The sequence below is a fragment of the Durio zibethinus genome, chromosome 24 (assembly GCF_047325235.1).
Source record: "Durio zibethinus cultivar Kanyao isolate XHJ-2024 chromosome 24, ASM4732523v1, whole genome shotgun sequence".
Taxonomy (NCBI): Eukaryota; Viridiplantae; Streptophyta; class Magnoliopsida; order Malvales; family Malvaceae; genus Durio; species Durio zibethinus.
Window position 1 is genome coordinate 3,897,392 of NC_143185.1, and position 19,635 is coordinate 3,917,026.

General features: G+C 34.9%; 1 long non-coding RNA gene across 1 annotated transcript; it reads left to right on the top strand.

Moving 5' to 3' along the window:
* The first annotated feature begins 1,122 nt into the window (after positions 1-1,122).
* Positions 1,123-3,268, top strand: LOC149511853 (uncharacterized). Its single transcript, XR_016333365.1, has 2 exons — positions 1,123-1,598; positions 1,697-3,268. It is a non-coding gene; the product is annotated as an uncharacterized LOC149511853 (long non-coding RNA).
* The last annotated feature ends 16,367 nt before the right edge of the window (positions 3,269-19,635 follow it).

Consider the following 19,635-nt stretch of genomic DNA (forward strand, 5'->3'; position numbering starts at 1 on the left):
TTTAGAACTATTAAGAAAATCTTTAAGTTAAAGAATTATCTTAAAATTCTCCATCATCTAGGCAGAATTTAAAATAACTCTTTTCGCCTAAGATTTAACACAATAATCCTTAAAATGAAATAACAATCTTTATAGAAAATAATTGTTAGTAACTCTCCATCATCTAGGCAGAGTACCAAGAATTATTTCTTTCGAAATGTTATTTTTAATTTATTTTATAATATCATAAAAATGTGTTTTTTTTTTTAAAAGTATTATTCTCCTTTTTTACTATAAAATATTTTATCATCGAACAACAAATTAAAGAGAGAATAATGCAATCGATTATCGATGATAACATATGTATGCTAATGAATGTCATTTATAATGAAATGCAATTTAAGAGTTGGATTCTTAAGTATAATGAGACCACCCCGACTTTCCAACATCTAGGCAGAGCTTAGGTGCGACTGTTTATATTTAAGATCTCAATTTTATTATATATTTATTTATTAATCCTATTATTAATGTGATTTACGAACTCGTGTGAAAAGACTTAACCAAGTAAAATTTTTTAAATACCCCATCATCTAGGCAGCATTCGGGAACAAATTACTTCAAATAAAATTTTCACATGTGTCCTTAGGATTTTTAGGACTTTGGATTTCAAGGATTTTGAATTTTTGAGAGTTTGGATTTAAGGGATTTTGAAAATTAAAAATTAGTATTTAAGGTTTAAGTAAAACACGAATATCTCTAAAAATCTCCATCATCTAGGCAAACTTTCGGAGCAAGTTCAATTTTTTATAATTTTTAAAAACTAATTAAAAAATTCTTATATTTATTTTTTTATGAAAATTTATTAATAATAATTCCCCAACATCTAGGCGAAATTATTTCTTTAAAAAAATATTTTTATTCCCTCCAACATCTAGGCATAGAAAATAATAAAAATTTTTTTTTTTTTTAAAGCATTTTAATATATTTTTATTATTATTTATTTTTAATTTTATTATTATTAAAACAATTAAACATTTATTTTAACAAATTTATAAATTTATCATATATTTAAAATAACAAAAATAATAATATAACAAAAAAATTAGAAAATTCAACAAAAATTTTTTTTACCTGAACCGGTCCGGTCAACTACCGGTTCGGATGGACCGAAAAGAGATCGGTTCGGCTCGCGGTTCAGTAGAACCGGATGAGGAGCGGTTCGGTCCGGTTTTATTGAACCGGCTGAGAGCGGTTGGAGTAAACGGGTCAGCGGGTCGTTGCGCGGATCCCGGGTCGGGTCACGGGCGCGCGCGCGGATCCTCCCTAGTCCAGACGACGTCGTTTTGGCTCTTTGTTCCCTGATAAAAGACCCCTATTTTTTTTTCAGCTCATTCTGTTTGTTTCAGAAAAAAAAAAACGAGGAGAGAGGGGGAGAGAGAAAGCTCGGGAAGAGCTCCGTCCGGTTGCCGTCCGTTGTCGGACCACCGCGTCGGCCGCCGCCTTGGTCACCGTCGGCGGTGGTCGGAATTTTCAAAAGTGACCAGGAGGTTCCTTTCGACGTGATCTTTTCAGATCTGGTCTCCTCTTCGCCGAAAACGACCCCGATCGACGTAGATCGGGTTTCTAAGTTTTCTGTTCTTCTTCTGTTCTTTTTTTTTTTACTTTTTTTTTTTTTTATAAAATACTCAAACTAATAACCTTGCTTTTCTTGTTTCAGGTACCTCCTTGGCGCTGGGTTCCTCGCCGATTCGGCGAGGACTGTGTTATTTTTTCGTTTTTGTTTTGTTTTGTTTTTTTTTTTTTCGGTTGGTGTAGTTTCTGTTTTCGGTTGGTGTAGTTTCTGTTTTCGGTTTGGGTGCTTTAGGGGGGTTTGCGTGAAACTGAGTTTTTTACGCGTAGGAATGGGGTTCTGTCTGGTGTTGAACGGGGATTCCAGAGGGAGATTGAAGGGGATTCCGAAAGGGAGATTGAAGGGGATTCTAGCCAGCTTCTTCTTTTTCAGAGCTTGAAGGGGAAATGGCTAGAAATTTTTAAAGGCTTCAATTAGGGGGATCTAGGTGGCTGTAGGGTGGTTGGTCGGGAGGCTGATCGGGTAGTTGGTCGAGGGTTGGTTGGGGTTGGTTCGGCGTCGTACCAACTTCTTGACTTCTGTCTTATTTTTCTTTTTTAATTTTTAATTAAACGAAAATAAGACAAAAGTCAAAGGGTTGGTACGGCGCCAAACTGGTCTGACCAACAACCCGACCAGCCACCCTACAGCCACCAACCAACTACTCTACGGTCACTTAGATCCCCCTAAATCGAAACCCTTTAAAATCCCCAGCCATCTTCCTCACAAAAGGTCTCTGGGCTCTAACAAAAAAAAGGAAGCTCTCTCGAACTCCCATTCAAGCTCTCTCTGAAAACCCTTTCAACAGATCTCTGGAACCTTTTTTTCGAAAGCTTTTTCGGACACACAACCCCCCTCCTTTGAACAAACTCCTACCCATCAGAAAAACCTAAACACCACACCAATCAAAAAATAAAAAAAAAAACAGAAACAAAAACAAAAAAAAATAACACAGTCCTCGCCGTAGGTGAGGAAGCTTAGCGCCAGAAAGCCCTACAAAAGCAAAGAAATCATCAGTTTTGTAAAAAAAAAAAGAAGGAAACAGAAACTTTGAGCCTCGATCTACGCTGATTGGGGTTGTTTCTGATAAAACGGACGTCGGATTTGAAAAGATCTAATTTAAAGGAGTTTTTGGAAGCATTTTGACTTTTTCGATCACCGGCGACCATCATCGACGGTGACCCAGGCGACAGCCGACGTGGTTGTCCGACGATCGGACGACGGCCGACTGGAGCTCTCTTCAGATCTCTCTCTCTCCCCTTTTTTCCCTTTTTTTTCTGAAACAAAGAAAATGACTTGAAAAAATTTTTTTTTGACTTTATATAGGAAGTAACAAGCCAAAATGACACCGTTTTAGGTCAGGGAGATCCGCGCTTGGACTCGGATCTGACCCGAGATTCGTGCAATCCGACACATGGACCCGTTCTCCAATAGCTGCTGACCGATCCAATTGAACCGTTTCTAAATCGAACCGAATCACTCCTCAGTCGGTTCGACTGAACCGCATGTCGAACCGACCCTTTTTCAATCCAGTCGAACCGATCGTTGATCGGTTCAGGTAAAAATAATTTTTTTTTTTTAATTTTTGAATTTTTTTTATATTATTATTTTTGTTATTTTAAGTATGTTTTTATATTTATGCATGCTAAATTTATAAATTTGTTAGAATAAATGTTTTATTGTTTTAATAATAATAAAATTGAAAATGAATAATAATTAAAAATATATTAAAATGCTTAAAAAATAATAATAATTTTTATTATTTTTCCTGCCTAGATGGAATCGATTCAATTGGATCAATCAGCAGCTGTTGGAGAACAGGTCCACGGGTCGGATTGCGCGGATCCCGGGTCAGATCCGGGTCCAAGCGCGGATCTCTCTGTTCTAAAACGGTGTCGTTTTGGCTTGTTGCTTCTTATATAAAGTCAAAAAAAAATTTTTTCAAGTCATTTTCTTTGTTTCAAAAAAAAAAAACGGGGAGATAGGGGGAGAGGGAGAGATCTGGGGAGAGCTTCAGTCGGTCGTCGTCTGGTCGTCGGACAACCGCGTTAGCTGCCGCCTGGGTCACCGCCGACGATGGTCGTCGGTGACCGAAAAAGTCAAAATGCTTCCAAAAACTCTTTTCAACTATATCTTTTCATATTCGACGTCTGTTTTATAAAAAATAACCCCAATCAGCGTAGATCGGGGCTCAAAGTTTCTGTTTCTCTTTTTTTTTGGCGAAACTGATGATTTTTTTGCTTTTGTAGGGCTTTCTGGAGCTGAGCTTCCTCGCATACGGCGAGGACTGTGTTATTTTTTTTTGTTTTTGTTTTTGTTTTTGTTTTTTATTTTTTGGTTGGTGTGGTGTTTGGATTTTTTTGATGGGTAGGAGCTTGTTCAAAGGAGGGGAGTTGTGTGTCCGAAAAAGCTTTTGAAAAAAAGGTTCCAGAGATTTGTTAAAGGGGTTTTCAGAGAGAGCTTGAAGGGGGGTTTGAGAGAGCTTCCTCTTTTTTGTTAGAGCCCAGAGACCTTTTGTGAGGAAGATGGCTGGGAATTTTAAAGGGTTTCGATTTAGGGGGATCTAGGTGGCTGTAGAGTAGTTGGTTAGTGGCTGTAGGGTGGCTAGTCGGGAGGCTGGTCGGACCAGTTCGACGTCGTACCAACCCCTTGACTTTTATTTTATTTTCGTTTCTTTTGTTTGTTTATTTTTTAATGAAATTATAAAAACGGGTTTAAAGTTTATCAAAAAAATAAATTTTGGTCTACGAAAAATCAGGTTGGGTCCGGGAGTCGGTTACGTGTGGGGAAAGATTAGCACCCCCACAACGCCCATAAATCGATACCATTCAACTATGCGTTATTTTCGATGTTGGATAAAAATTATTTTAATTTGAAATTTAACACTAATTTTCTTCACTTAAAAAAAATAAAATTTTGCTAAAATATTTATTTAGAACTATTAAGAAAATTTTTAAATTAAAGAATTATCTTAAAATTCTCCATTGTCTAGGCAGAATTTAAAATAACTTTTTTCGCTTAAGATTTAACGCAACAATCCTTAAAATGAAATAACACTCTTTATAGAAAATTGTTGGTGACTTTCCAACATCTAGGCAGAGTACCAAAAATTATTTTTTTCGGAATGTTATTTTTATTTTATTTTGTAATATCATAATTTTTTTAAAAAATAGTACAAATAAAAATTAAAGATAAAATAGTACAAATAAATACTGATAATAACATGCTAACGTATGTATGCCAATAAATGTTATGAAATGCAATTTAAGAGTTGGATTCTTAAGTATAATTAGACCACCTCGACTCTCCAACATCTAGGCAGAGCTTATGTGTAACTGTTTATATTTAAGATCCAAATTTACTGTTATACTTTTTATTTATTAATCTTATTATTAATGTAAATTAAAAAATCATGTGAAAAGACTTAACGAAGTAAACTTTCCTAAATACCCCATCATCTAGGCGGTATTCGGGAACAAATTACTTCAAATAAAATTTTCACACGTGTCTTTAGGATTTTTAGGACTTTGGATTTCATGGATTTTGAATTTTTAGGGGTTTGGATTTTATGGATTTTGGATTTTTAGAGGTTTTAAAAACTTAGGATTTTGAAAATTAAAAATTTAATGTTTAAGGTTTAGGTAAAATGCGAACATCTCTAAAAATCCCTATCATCTAGGCGGACTTTCGGAGTAGATTCAATTTTTATAATTTTTGAAAACTAATTAAAAATTTCTTATATATATTTTTTATGAAAATTTATTAATAATTCTCCGACATCTAGGCAGAATTATTTCTTTAGAAAAATATTTTTATTTCCTCCAACATCTAGGCAGGAAAAATAATAAAAATTATTTTTTTGAGCATTTTAATATAGTTTTAATTATTATTCGTTTTCAATTTTATTACTATTAAAACAATTAAACATTTATTCTAACAAATCTATAAATTTATCATGCATAAATATAAAAAATGTATTTTAAATAACAAAAATAATAATATATAAAAAAATAGAAAATTCAAAAAAAATTTTTTTTTACCTGAACCGGATCGGTCAACGATCCGATCAACGTTGGTCTGGATCGGTCTGACCGGTTCTGCGGTTCGATGGGCGGTTCGAGCGGTCCAGTGGTTCAGACCGGCTCAGATCAGTTCACTGGTTGGCTGAAGTGGGTTGGCAGGTCGATTTACGGATCTCAGGTCAGATCCGAGTCCACTTGCGAATCCTCCCTGGTTGAAACGGCGTCGTTTTGGCCCTATGCCTAAAACGATGTCGTTTTGCTTTTAATTTTTTTTATAAATAGCTTGAAAATTTTTTTTTGTTCATTTGGTCTGTTTCAGAAAAAAAAAGGAGAGAGGGAGAGAGAGAGCCGGGGGAGAGGTCCGCAGGCTGGTCGTCGTTCGACCGTCGGAGCATCGCGTCGGTCGCCGCCTGGTCCACCGTTAGCGGTATCACCGGTGTCGAAAAATGGTGAAAAGGTCACCGAAGACTCCTTTAGACGCCCTCTTTCCAGATCCGATCTCCTTTTCATCGAAAACATCCCCGATCAGCGTAGATCGGGGCTCAAAGTTTCTGCTTTCAAAATTTTTTTTGTTTGTTTTGTGGAAACAAGACTGATGCAATTTTTTTTTTTTTACTTTTGCAGGTAGCTTCGGCGCTGGGTTCCTCGTCGATTCGGCGAGGACTATGTTAATTTTTTTTATGTTTTTTGTTTGTTTATTTTTTTTTTCGGTTGGTGTGGTTTCTGTTTGGGTATTTTGGGTGTTTGAGAGTGTTTTGAGGGAGGGGTAGCTCGTTTGGTGATTTTTGGTAAGGATGAAGTGAATGGGTTCCTGTGCGTTCGAGAGAGATTTCGGAAAAGAGGGGGGTTCCCAGAAGTTGAAGGGAATTCGAGCCTCCAGAAAGGGTATCTGAGAGAGAGGTTGAAGGGGATTCGAGCCAGTTTCCTTTTTCCCCCCGCTTGAAGGGGAAATGGCTGGAAATTTTTAAAGGTTTCAATTAGGGGGATCTAGGTGGCTGTAGGGTAGTTAGTTGGTGACCGTAGGGTGGTTGGTCGGGAGGCTGGTCGAGGGTTGGTTGGGGTTGATTCAGCACCGTACCAACCCCTTGACTTCTGTCTTATTTCTCTTTTTTAATTTTTAATTAATATATATTATTATTATTGTTATTATTATTATTAGTATTAATATACTTAAAATGGAATAGTAGACCCAGACAAAATCGGTGTCTACAGTTCCCCTTTTTGCACATTACTGAGAATCAGGAATAGGGCAAAGACAAAGACAACGATTTTGTCCGAAAATAAATCGTGATCTTTTATTTTTTATTTATTTATTTAAAAAAAAAACAAAACGATTAGGATGACGTCGCAAGTCAAAAAATAATGAATCGATCGAGATAACATCGCGAATCGATTTTATACCCGGAGGTCTTACAAATCATGCCTGGAGGTCGTACAGAATTGATTGAGATAACACTATAAGTCAAAAATAAAGAATCGATCGAGATAACATCGCGAATCGAAATTATGTCCGGAGGTCTTAGAAATCATGCCCGCAGGTCTTACAGAATTGATTGGAGGTCTTAAAAATCATGTCCGGAGGTCTTACAGAATTGACTAGGATAACACCGCAAGTCAAAATTATAAAATTGATCGGGATAATACCGCGAATCAAATTTATGCCCGGAGGTCTTACAGAATTGATTGGAATAATACTACAAGTCGAAAGATAAAGAATCGATCGGGATAACATCGCGAATCGAATTTATGCCCGGAGGTCTTAGAAATCATGTCCAGCGGTCTTACAGAATCATGTCCGGAGGTCTTACAGAATTGACTGAGATAACACCGCAAGTCAAAATTAGAGAATTGATCGGGATAACACCGCGAATCAATTTTATGCCCGGAGGTCTTAGAAATCATGCCCGAGGTCTTACAGAATTGATTGGAATAACACCACAAGTCGAAAGGTAAAGAATCGATCGGAATAACACCACAAATTGAATTTATGTTTGGAGGTCTTACAGAATTGACTGGAGGTCTTAAAAACATGCCCGGAGGTCTTATAGAATTGACTGGGATAACACCGTAAGTCAAAAAATAAAAAATTGATCGGGATAACACCGCGAATTAAATTTATGCTTGGAGGTCTTAGAATTCTCAAAATCTTTGAATGCTCCTCATAATCAGAGGCAATGAAACTTTAAAATTTAAAAATCTTTTAATCTTGAAATTCGTGCACAAAGGCTTCTAGAGATTATGCCCAGAGGTCTTACAAATCTAAAAATCTTTGAATGCTCCTCATAATCAGAGGCGATGAAACTTTAAAATTTGAAAATCTTTTAATCTTGAAAGTCATGCGTAGAGGCTTTTAGAGATTATGCCCGGAGGTCTTACAAATCTCAAAATCTTTAAATGTTCTTTTAAAATTTAAAAATTTTTTAATCTTGAAAGTCATGCGCAGAGGCTTTTAGAGATTATGCCCGGAGGTCTTACAAATCTCAAAATATTTAAATGCTCCTCATAATCGAGGCGATGAAACTTTAAAAATCTAAAAATTTTTTTTTTTTGAAAATATATTTTTTTCTAATCAGAGTTAATGAATGCAATCAATGATACAAATGTCCATCTTGATCAAATGATGCTAATGAAAATGTTGATAAAAATATAAATCTCAATGCAAATGCAAGAACGCGAATGCTTATGCAACTATATTTGACAATGACGGTGTTCTTTTCATGTAAATGCTTTTACAAATACCTTTTTTTAGGATGCGGATGCCATGGTTGTGCAAATATGAATTTTTTTTTATGGTGCGAATGCAAATATCTTGTGCAAGTGCAAATGCAAATGATGCAAATACGAATGTCTTTCTTGTAGTACAAATGTAAGTGATGCAAATGCAAATATCCCTTTCATAATGCACAGATGAGTGATGCAAATTTGAATATCTTTTTTTTTTTAGGTTAAATGTCTTTCTCATGATATAAGTAATGCAAATGCAAGATCTTTCAAAAGGTTATGCATCGAGAATTTTTATTCTTGATAGAACTTTGAAACTCTAAAACTTCTTTTGAGGCCAAATAAACTTGGCTTAAATTTTATTAAAGGCCAGCTAAACTGGGCTTAAATATCATTGATGGCCAGATAACCTGGGCTTAAATCTTCATTGTTGGCCAGTTAAACTGAGTTTAAAACTTCATTGTTGGCCAAATAAATTGGGCTTGAAACCTCATTGATGGCCAGATAAGTTGGGCTTAAAGCTTCATTAATGACCAGATAAACTGGGTTTAAAACCTCATTAATGGCCAGATAAACTGGGCTTAAAGCTTCATTAATGGCCAGATAAACTGGGCTTAAAGTCTCATTAATGGCCAGATAAACTGGGCTTAAATCTTCATTTGAGGCCAAATAAACTGGGCTTAAAGCCTCATTGATGGCCAGATAAGCTGGGCTTAAAGCTTCATTAATGACCAGATAAACTGGGCTTAAAGTATCATTGAGAGCTAGATAAATTGGGCTTAAATCTTCATTTGAGGCCAGATAAACTGGGCTTAAAGCCTCATTGATGGCCAGATAAGCTGGGCTTAAAGCTTCATTAATGGCCAGATAAACTGAGCTTAAAGTTTCATTGAGAGCCAGATAAATTGGGCTTAAATTTTCATTTGAGGCTAGATAAACTGGGCTTAAAGCCTCATTGATGGCCAAATAAGCTGGGCTTAAAGCTTCATTAACGGCCAGATAAACTGGGCTTAAAGTTTCATTGAGAGCCAAATAAATTGGGTTTAAATTTTCATTTGAGGCCAGATAAACTAGGCTTAAAGCCTCATTGATGACCAGATAAGTTGGGCTTAAAGCTTCATTAATGGCCAGATAAACTGGACTTAAATTTTTATTGAGAGCATTAAATTGGGCTTAAATTTTCATTACGGCCAGATAAACTGGGCTTAAAGCCTTATTGATGGCCAGATAAGCTGGGCTTAAAGCTTCATTAATGGCCAGATAAACTGAGCTTAAAGTTTCATTGAGAGCCAGATAAATTGGGCTTAAATCTTTATTTGAGGCCAGATAAACTGGGCTTAAAGCTTTTTTTTTCTTTTTTTTTTAGAATTTGGCGATCCCTATCAAAAACGAAAAAGGTGAGGATTTTTTTTTTCAAATGGATGTAATAGTTCTGTAGATAGTGATGTTGATTCAAAAGGTTTCAATCCTTGAAGGGAGTGAAAGAGGCATGCAAGCTCACAAATGAAACACAAGCTTTTCTAAAAGCATGAATTCTTTGAAAATCAAACATATTCAACATTTTTCTTAGTCTCCAAATGTGACATTTTGATATATATCAAGATCAGCTGTAAGGGCTTAAGATTTTAAAAGGTTATTTGGGAATAATCAACCCATCTCAAACTTCTATGGCTTTGATATTTCAGATCTTTCAAAAAGGTTTGGCTTTACTTTTGTTTAGCATCCACCATACTTAGCATCAGGAGTGACCTTTCAGGGTTGGCTCTAGACTGCCCTTTTGAGGGTTTTCACCCTAAAGCCACTTTTATTTCTATTTTTCTCTTTTTTTTTCTTTTTCTTTTTTTTACACATCATGCACTTGAGAATTCAAATCTAATCCAAAAGAGGAAAAGAATTTTTTCAAAAAGGTTTAATGGTTCAAATAGGAGATTAGGTAACAAAACGAAAACTAAATAAAATTCATGTTCATTTTTTCAAGAGAAACTCTTCAAGTTTAAACTTTCACACTTGATCCAATATGGACTTTTCAAAGGTTGTAATGTAGGTTAAGGTTCATGGTTGCCAAAGAAAAGGATAAAAAGGCCCAAAACAAGTATTTAAGGGTATTTGAAACTAAGGATCATTTTTCATTGGAAGGATACACTCTAAAGTATATTCTATTTTATACTTTCCACCCATTCATTTTTTTTCTTTTTTTTTTTTTGCATCCTTTCACTGAATGGATTCAAAACTTTTATAAACTTTTATACTGAGTTTGTGCCCCTATCACATGAGATTCCATTAGACATTCTCATTCTTATCCTTCAAACGTATTTCCTTTTTTTTTTTTACCCCCAATATGGAAGGTGATCCTTAGTCAGGATTTATTTTGAAAGAATTCAATCAGGCTCAAAGGGGTAACAAGAGATAAATTTTTATTTTTGTGAAGAGATAATGAAAAATGGCCATTTGTCACTTCAAGCATAAACACTTAAATTGAAGACTACTCTTCAGGAAAATGAACTTGGAAAAAGGTTTTTTTCTTTTTAATCTCAAAAAAAAAAATTTTTGCTTTTTTTCTTTTTTCAAAACCTTGACTTTGTCATAACCTTTTTAGATTTGCTTAAATTTTTTAGTGCATGATGTCATAACCAATTTTTTTTTTCTCTTTTTTTTTATATTTTTTTTGCCCCCATGGCTCACACCTAGATTCATTTTACCAGTAACACGTTTCATGAAAGATGCCCCATTTTAGCAAACCACCCATAATGAAAGTTATTACAAGAGAAGGGTCATATGAAATGGATAAAAAAAGGATTATGTGGTGTAAACATGTTTAAGGTATCAAATGATCTAAGTTACTCCACAAAAGAGAACAAAAGGGTTTATCATAACTCAAGTTACCTTAGAGGTAATGAGGTATTTCTTTTCTAACAAATATACCTCAAGACAAAGAATCGGGTTAATTTTGGGATAAAAAGCTGAAAGGGTAGTATGCTTAAGTGCATTTTACAAGATTTGGATTTGAAAATTTTGGAACTACAGCATAATCTTGTCATATCAAATTATCACATTTGAATTCCAAAAAACAAGAAGAAAAAGAAAGTCATATAGACTTGATTTTCTAGGAACCACACATTTTTCAATGGCTGTTTCATTTGTTCATTGCCTCAGAAAAAAATTGTCTTTTGATATAACAATAATATCAAGTGAAAATAAGGTTCACAAATTCGAATTCAAGGCTATCAAGAGGATATGACTGATGAAATGGGGTCAACTGAATGAGTAGATTGGCATTTAGGTATTTGAGAAATTTTTTAATAGTGATCGTCAATTCATCTTAGACTCAAAACTTTATTTTTTCTTTTTTTTTTTTACTTTTTTTTTCAAGATATTTCTCTAGCCTTGGTACTTAACCACATAAGGCTTTATTCATATCTAACATCTTCCCTCTTTTTTTTAAAAAAAAAAAACCAACTATATATCGAAACTTACACAAAATAAAATATTATGATGCACAATGTTTACTCATGCAATGCAAACCTTAAGACTTGACCAAAAAGAATTTATTATCTAGATCATACTCTTGAGGTGATATTCAAAGTTACATAAACAAAAGTTTTCCCCTTGATGTTTCAACTTTAGCATCACTAACTTGCAACTTTACTGCTATCAATCATCAAAACCACCAACTAGCTCTTTAAACTTTGCAGCATATGCATTGATCAAAGCTTGAACTTTATCCTTGAAGGCAGTACAATCTTTTATAGAATGCCCCTTAACTCCATCATGAAATTCACATTTAGCATTAGGATCATACCACTTCGGGTACGGAGGCTTTCTGGGTCTTGCAGGAACAACGAAGATCATATAATTCTCTATCAGTAAAGTAAAGAGCTCAGCGTAAGGTATTGAAAGTGAATGATACACTCTGGCTCTCTTTCTCTTACGACTCTGCAAATGGCTTAAATTGATCCTTGGTTCTATTCGTGGTGAAGAAATTTGAGCACACAGATGAAGTGGTCGAGGAAAATCATCGATTGAAAATATTGGTTGGGGGTAATATGGTAACCATTTTGAATAATCATTCATTGGATCTTCTTGCATCATGGTGAGATTTCTCTCATTTTGCCATTTAACAATTATTTTTTGGGTTTGTTTTGTAAAAATATCTCCTCTTTTTTTATCACCAGTATTTATAATTCTTTCTTTTCTTATCCCATCCTCAATTCTATCCACAGCAAACAATAAATTTTTAAACTCTGATGAAGTATTGTTGATCAACTTATCATAATATGGAGAAGGAAGGGTATCCACAAACAGGAAATTTAACTCCCTATTGGTAAGAGGTGGTTGTACCTGCGATGCCATATTCTTCCATCTAACAACATATTCTTTGTAGCTCTCATTGGAGTTCTTTCTCATATTTTGAAGGGTTAATCGATTCAGAGCCAACTCCAACATATACTGGTATTACTTCAAGAATGCTCGTGATAAATCTCTTTAAGTATGAATTTGACTATTTTTCAAACTATGATACCAATTAGCTGCTGTCCCAGTGAAACTTTCTTGAAAGACATGAATAAGCGGTGACCCAAGTGGCAGCCGGTGATCGAACGGCGGTCGACTGAAGCTCTCCCCAAATCTCTCTCTCTCCCTCTTTCTCCCCGTTTTTTTTTAAACAAAGAAAATGACTTGAAAAAAAATTTTTGACTTTATATAGGAAGCAACAAGCCAAAACGACACCATTTTAGGTTAGGGAGATTCGTGCTTGGACCCGGATCCGACCCGGGATCCGCGTAATCCGACCCGTGGACCCGTTCTCCAATAGCTGTTGATCGGTCCAATTGAACCGATTCTGAATCGAATTGAACCGCTCCTCAATCGTTTTGACTGAATCGCACGTCGAACCGACCCCTTTTTCGATCCAGTCGAATCGGTCGTTGACCATTAATAAAAGGTTCAAGGATAGCTATCTTAGGAAATGAAGTCAGTTGATCTGCACACTTATAGCACTCGAGTCAATACCAGAATCATGAAAAATAAAGATGCCAGTCGAATGGATAAAGTAGAAAAGACCCAAAGAGAGATTGGTGAAATAGTTACAGGAATGCAACAAAATATGAACAAACAACTGGCAGAATTAAAACAGATGGTAGTGGAATTGACAAAAGAAAAAAAGAATTATTGAGACGCATAGGGTAAATGAGGAAACAGCTGTCGAGACATCATTGTATCCATCTGAGTTCACATATGTTCAAGATCCCCATGTGTCACAAGTACCTTCAACAACTTGTCAACTTTATAGTGGCCATTTTGCCAAGTTACCATCAGTTCTGACAAATGTCAATCCTGGGCATACTCCTTACAATTTCATTATTGTGCCTAATGTGGATGATCATAAGGAATTAAAAAAATTAAAAAGGGTGCCAGATCTATCAGAAGATATAGTGATGAAAGACAAGTATGATCTGTTCGAAAGAAGATTGAAAGCAATTGAAAGTCATGATGTGTACGAGAATGTTGGCGCCAATGAGCTTAGTCTAGTGCCTGATCTCGTTATTTCATCAAAATTCAAAGCCCCAAATTTTAAAAAGTATAACGGAACTGGATGTCTTGAAATACATTTGGCTCAATACTGTCACAAAATGATTGGGTATGCTAGTGATGAAAAGTTACTTATTCATGTCTTTCAAGAAAGTTTGACTGGGACAGTAACTAATTGGTATCATAGTTTGAAAAACAGTCAAATTCGTACTTGGAAAGATTTATCACGGGCATTCTTGAAGCAATACCAATATATGTTGGAGTTGGCTCCAGATTGATTAACCCTTCAAAATATGAGAAAGAACTCCAATGAGAGCTACAAAGAATATGCTGTTAGATGGAAGAATATGGCATAGTAGGTATAACCACCTCTTACCAATAGAGAGTTGAATTCCCTGTTTGTGGATACCCTTCCTTATCTATATTATGATAAGTTGATCAGCAATACTTTATCAGAGTTTAAAAATTTATTGTTTGCTGTGGATAGAATTGAGAATGGGATAAGAAAGGGAAGAATTATAAATACTGGTGATGAAAAAAGAAGAGATATTTTTGTAAAACAAATCCAAGAAATAATTGTTAAAGGGCAAAATGAGAGAAATCTCACCATGATGCAAGAAGATCCAACGGATGATTATTCACAATGGTTACCATATTGCCCCCAACCAATATTTTCGATCGATGATTTTCCTCGACCACTTCATCTGTGTGCTCAAATTTCTTCACTGCGAACAGAACCAAAGATCAACTTAAGCCATTCGCAGAGTCGTAAGAGAAAGAGAGCCAAAGTGTATCATTCACTTTCAATACCTTACGCTGAGCTCTTTACTTTACTGATAGAGAATCATATGATCTCCGTTGTTCCTGCAAGACCCAGAAAGCCTCCGTACCCGAAGTGGTATGATCTTAATGCTAAATATGAATTTCATGATGGAGTTAAGGGGCATTCCATAAAAGATTGTACTGCCTTCAATGATAAAGTTTAAGCTTTGATCGACGCAGATGCTACAAAGTTTAAAGAGTTAGTTGGTGGTTTTGATGATTAATAGTAGTAAAGTTACAAGTTAGTGATGCTAAAGTTGAAACATCAAGGGGAAAACTTTTGTTTATGTAACTTTAAATATCACCTCAAGAGTATGATCTAGATAATAAATTCTTTTTGGTCAAGTCTTAAGGTTTGCATTGCATGAGTAAACATTATGCATCATAGTGTTTTATTTCGTGTAAGTTTCGATATAAAGTTGGTTTTTCTTTTTTAAAAAAAAGAGGGAGGATGTTAGATATGAATAAAGCCTTATGTGGTTAAGTACTGAGGCTAGAGAAATATCTTTAAAAAAAAGTAAAAAAAAAAAGAAAAAATGAAGTTTTGAGTTTAAGATGAATTGGCGATCACTATTAGAAAATTTCTCAAATACTTAAATGCCAATCTACTCATTCAGTTGACCCCATTTCATCAGTCATATCCTCTTAATAGCCTTGAATTCGAATTTGTGAACCTTATTTTCACTTGATATTGTTGTTATATCAAAAGGTAATTTTTTTCTAAGGCAATGAATAAATGAAACAGCCATTGAAAAATGTGTGGTTCCTAGAAAATCAAGTCTATATGACTTTTTTTTTCTTGTTTTTTAGAATTCAAATGTGATAATTTGATATGATAAGATTATGCTGCAGTTCCAAAATTTTCAAATCACATTTAGCATTAGGATCATACCACTTCGGGTACGAAAGCTTTCTGGGTCTTGCAGGAACAACGGAGATCATATGATTCTCTATCAGTAAAGTAAAGAGCTCAGCGTAAGGTATTGAAAGTGAATGATACACTTTGGCTCTCTTTCTCTTACGACTCTGCGAATGGCTTAAGTTGATCTTTGGTTCTGTTCGTGGTGAAGAAATTTGAGCACACAGATGAAGTGGTCGAGGAAAATCATCGATCGAAAATATTGGTTGGGGGCAATATGGTAACCATTGTGAATAATCATCCGTTGGATCTTCTTGCATCATGGTGAGATTTCTCTCATTTTGCCCTTTAACAATTATTTTTTAGGTTTGTTTTGTAAAAATATCTCCTCTTTTTTCATCACCAGTATTTATAATTCTTCCCTTTCTTATCCCATCCTCAATTCTATCCACAGCAAACAATAAATTTTTAAACTCTGATGAAGTATTGTTGATCAACTTATCATAATATGGAGAAGAAAGGGTATCCACAAATAGGGAATTCAACTCCTTATTGGTAAGAGGTGGTTGTACCTGCGATGTCATATTCTTCCATCTAACAACATATTCTTTGTAGCTCTCATTGGAGTTCTTTATCATATTTTGAAGGGTTAATCAATCCGGAGCCAACTCTAACATATATTGGTATTGCTTCAAGAATGCCCGTGATAAATCTTTCCAAGTACGAATTTGACTGTTTTTCAAACTATGATACCAATTAGTTACTGTCCCAGTCAAACTTTCTTGAAAGACATGAATAAGTAACTTTTCATCACTAGCATACCCAATCATTTTGTGATAGTATTGAGCCAAATGTATTTCAGGACATCCAGTTCCATTATACTTTTCAAAATTCGGGGCTTTGAATTTTGATGGGATAACGAGATCAGGCACTAGACTAAGCTCATTGGCACCAACATTTTCATACACATCATGGCTTTCAATTGGTTTCAATCTTTCTTCCAACAGATCATACTTGTCTTTCATCACTATATCTTCAGATGGATCTAGCACCCTTTTCAATTTTTTCAATTCTTTATGATCATCCATATTAGGCACAATAATGAAGTTGTGAGGAGTATGCCCAGGATTGACATTTGTCTGAACTGATGGTAACTTGGCAAAATGGCCACTATAAGGTTGACAAGTTGTTGGAGGTACTTGTGACACATGGGGATCTTGAACATATGTGAACTCAGATGGATACAATGATGTCTCGACAGTTGTTTCCTTCCTTGCCCTGTGCGTCTCAACAATTCTTTTTTCTTTTGTCAATTCCACTACCATCTGTTTTAATTCTGCCAGTTGTCTATTCATATTTTGTTGCATTCCCGTAACTGTTTCACCGATCTCTCTTTGGGTCTTTTCTACTTTATCCATTCGACTGGCATCTTCATTTTCCATGATTCTGGTACTGACTCGAGTGCTATAAGTGTGCAGATCAATTGACCTAGTTTCCTAGGATAGCTATCCTTGAACCTTTTATTAATCATCAGAAGTAAAAAATGCACAACATGAATTTTATTATCAAAAATCTTTTGGCCTTGAAGATTTAACAAAAGCATATTCACAATCATCATCTTTTGTCTTTAACTAGCATGAAAAATAATGAATTCAAACAGATGATGCATGATGTGCAAGCGATAATTCCTCTTGATTCAACTCCAAAGCACTAATCCTTGCTTCCAATTGATCTCTCATTTTCGTCACTCTAGTTCTCACTAAGACATATACTTAAAATGGAAATAGTAAACCCGGACAAAATCGGTGTCTACACATGTTAGACCTTTAAAAGAGAAGAATGTGAGAAGATGCTGGAGATGGTACTTTGAGATACATTCCACCTCTTAAATCAATAAGATTTATGACAAAGAAGGAAACAAAAGAGAAAAAAAAAAGTGAGGAGACAGAAAAAATAGAAAAAAAGTAAAGGATATTTTATGTTTAGTTTAAATTTCCTTTTTATATTTTATAAATGATGACGTGGATAGTTGAATAGGTGACTATCTACTTTAAAATCATGTTTAAGGGTTCGTTTGGATTTCATTGAAGCATCAATGTAGCGTAATTGCAATTTTTTTTTTTTTTTTAAATCGCTCCAATCAATGTTGTTTGGATAGCATGTGATAATTTTATTTTTTATAAAATTATCATCGGGTTTATGTTAAATTATAATACTTCTATATTTTATTTTTGCTTGAATTAATCCATTTTCTATCTAAATGTGTTAATTATCCTAAATGTAGGTAAAATGAAAGATTGAGGGAATTAAATTGAAAATACACTTGGAGGAGTAAATTCAAGGTGAAGTGGTTGAATTAAAGAGCTAAATATAGAGACCAAACGGGATGCAAGATGCTAGCCAAAGATTTGAAGAAAACAAACCATCAAGTGGCGTCAACATTGGATGGAATTGAAGACTGATTTTCAAGGCTATTTGCAATGATATTTGCCTTGAGTTCAAGGGTGATTTTGAGCTAAGTTGGAGCTGCATTTGAAATGTTGATTTCAAGTTTAAGTGGCATTTGATGAGTTAAATTTGAAATCAAACTTGGTGCAAAAGCTAGCTGAAAATTCAAGCTAAACAAAGCATCAAGTGGCGTCACTTGTGGGCTGTTTTTGGGGATGATTCTTGCAAGACTTGAAGCTGTTAAATGAGCTGAATTGAAGCCAAAATTAAGCCATATTGGATGACATTGCAAGTCAACAAGTGGGAATACAGTGAAAAGTAAAAGTCAAGCATGGCTGTTGGTTTGCTCAAGAAACCATTTATGAGCTGAGAAAGGACTTAGGATAGGGCTGAAAAATAGGACATTTTGAGGAGACAAAAGGGCGGGCCGAACCTGCCATTGCTTGGAGCATGATTTTTCTTCTTGCATCTTCCTACATCAATGTGACTAGCACGCAGCCTTTCCTGATTTTGCCTTGACTTTTGAGGAATGATTTCATCTTGTTTGCATGTATTTAATAAGAGCTTGACTTATGCTTAGAGAGGATGATTGGAGGAGGCTGGTTCGGTTTTTTTTTTTTTTTCTTAGTTTAGGTATCTCTCCCAAGGTTGTTGGCAGCACACTTGCTGGCCAAACAGATCTTCATTGAGACACATTTTCTTCTTATTTCCGGTTTATTTTACAACATTTTTATAGCCTTTTAAGTTCTTTTTTAGTTTGTTTAATTTCCATTCCTTGTGAACATTTAAACTTTCTTGTATTTTCTTGTTATATTTCAAGTTCGGTTTACATTTGATGCTGCCAGTTTTTGTTTCCGGATTTGAGTTTTGTGTCTCATCTATTTTCCAGCAATCCTTGCATGAAATTGGAGCTCTTTGAGTCTTGGAAAGGATGGCTTTGGATGCTTATTTGATGGAAACATCATAGGGCTCCACAAGCTTGATCTTTGTGTGTTTATTTACTTGCACTTTCTATTTCTTGCTCTTTAATTTTTCTGCCTAGTTTTTATATTCTGCCTTTTAATTTTTTGTTGCTGTTTACATATTGTTTTTATGCTTCTATTATGTTATTAAATCATGTTTAATTGTTTATTGCTTGGTTGATTTTAGCCTTAGATATAGGATTGTTGTTTCATGCATTTTTCCTCCCATTCTTCTTGCATTATTTAAGTAGTTTTTCATCACTTTGTGTGCAGTTTTTGGTCTGAGTGCCCTGCATGTTTTTTGTTCATTTTTAAGTCTGTTTTGAGATTATAAGACAGTTTGTGACGTTACATGTAGCGAGGATTAGTTTTGATTGCATTTAGCTCACTAGATCCATAGTTCAGGTTATGTTTTATGTTCCAACTTGTGTATTTTTTTTTAAGCATTTCTGGTCAGTTTTAGGCAAAGCTTTCCTATACCTTTTTGGCCTGTTTTCATGTCTATTTTAAGCTAGGAAAACACTTTTTCCAAATTCCTTAGGTAGGGTTGCATTTTCCTAGCATCTTAGGTCATAGGTCTTAGTTTCCATGCATTCTAGTATTTTGGTTTGCATAAATTTTTATTTCCATTTGTGTTTGGTTTTTGCATAAGATTCCTATAGGTATTTGGTTCCATTTTAGGTCTAG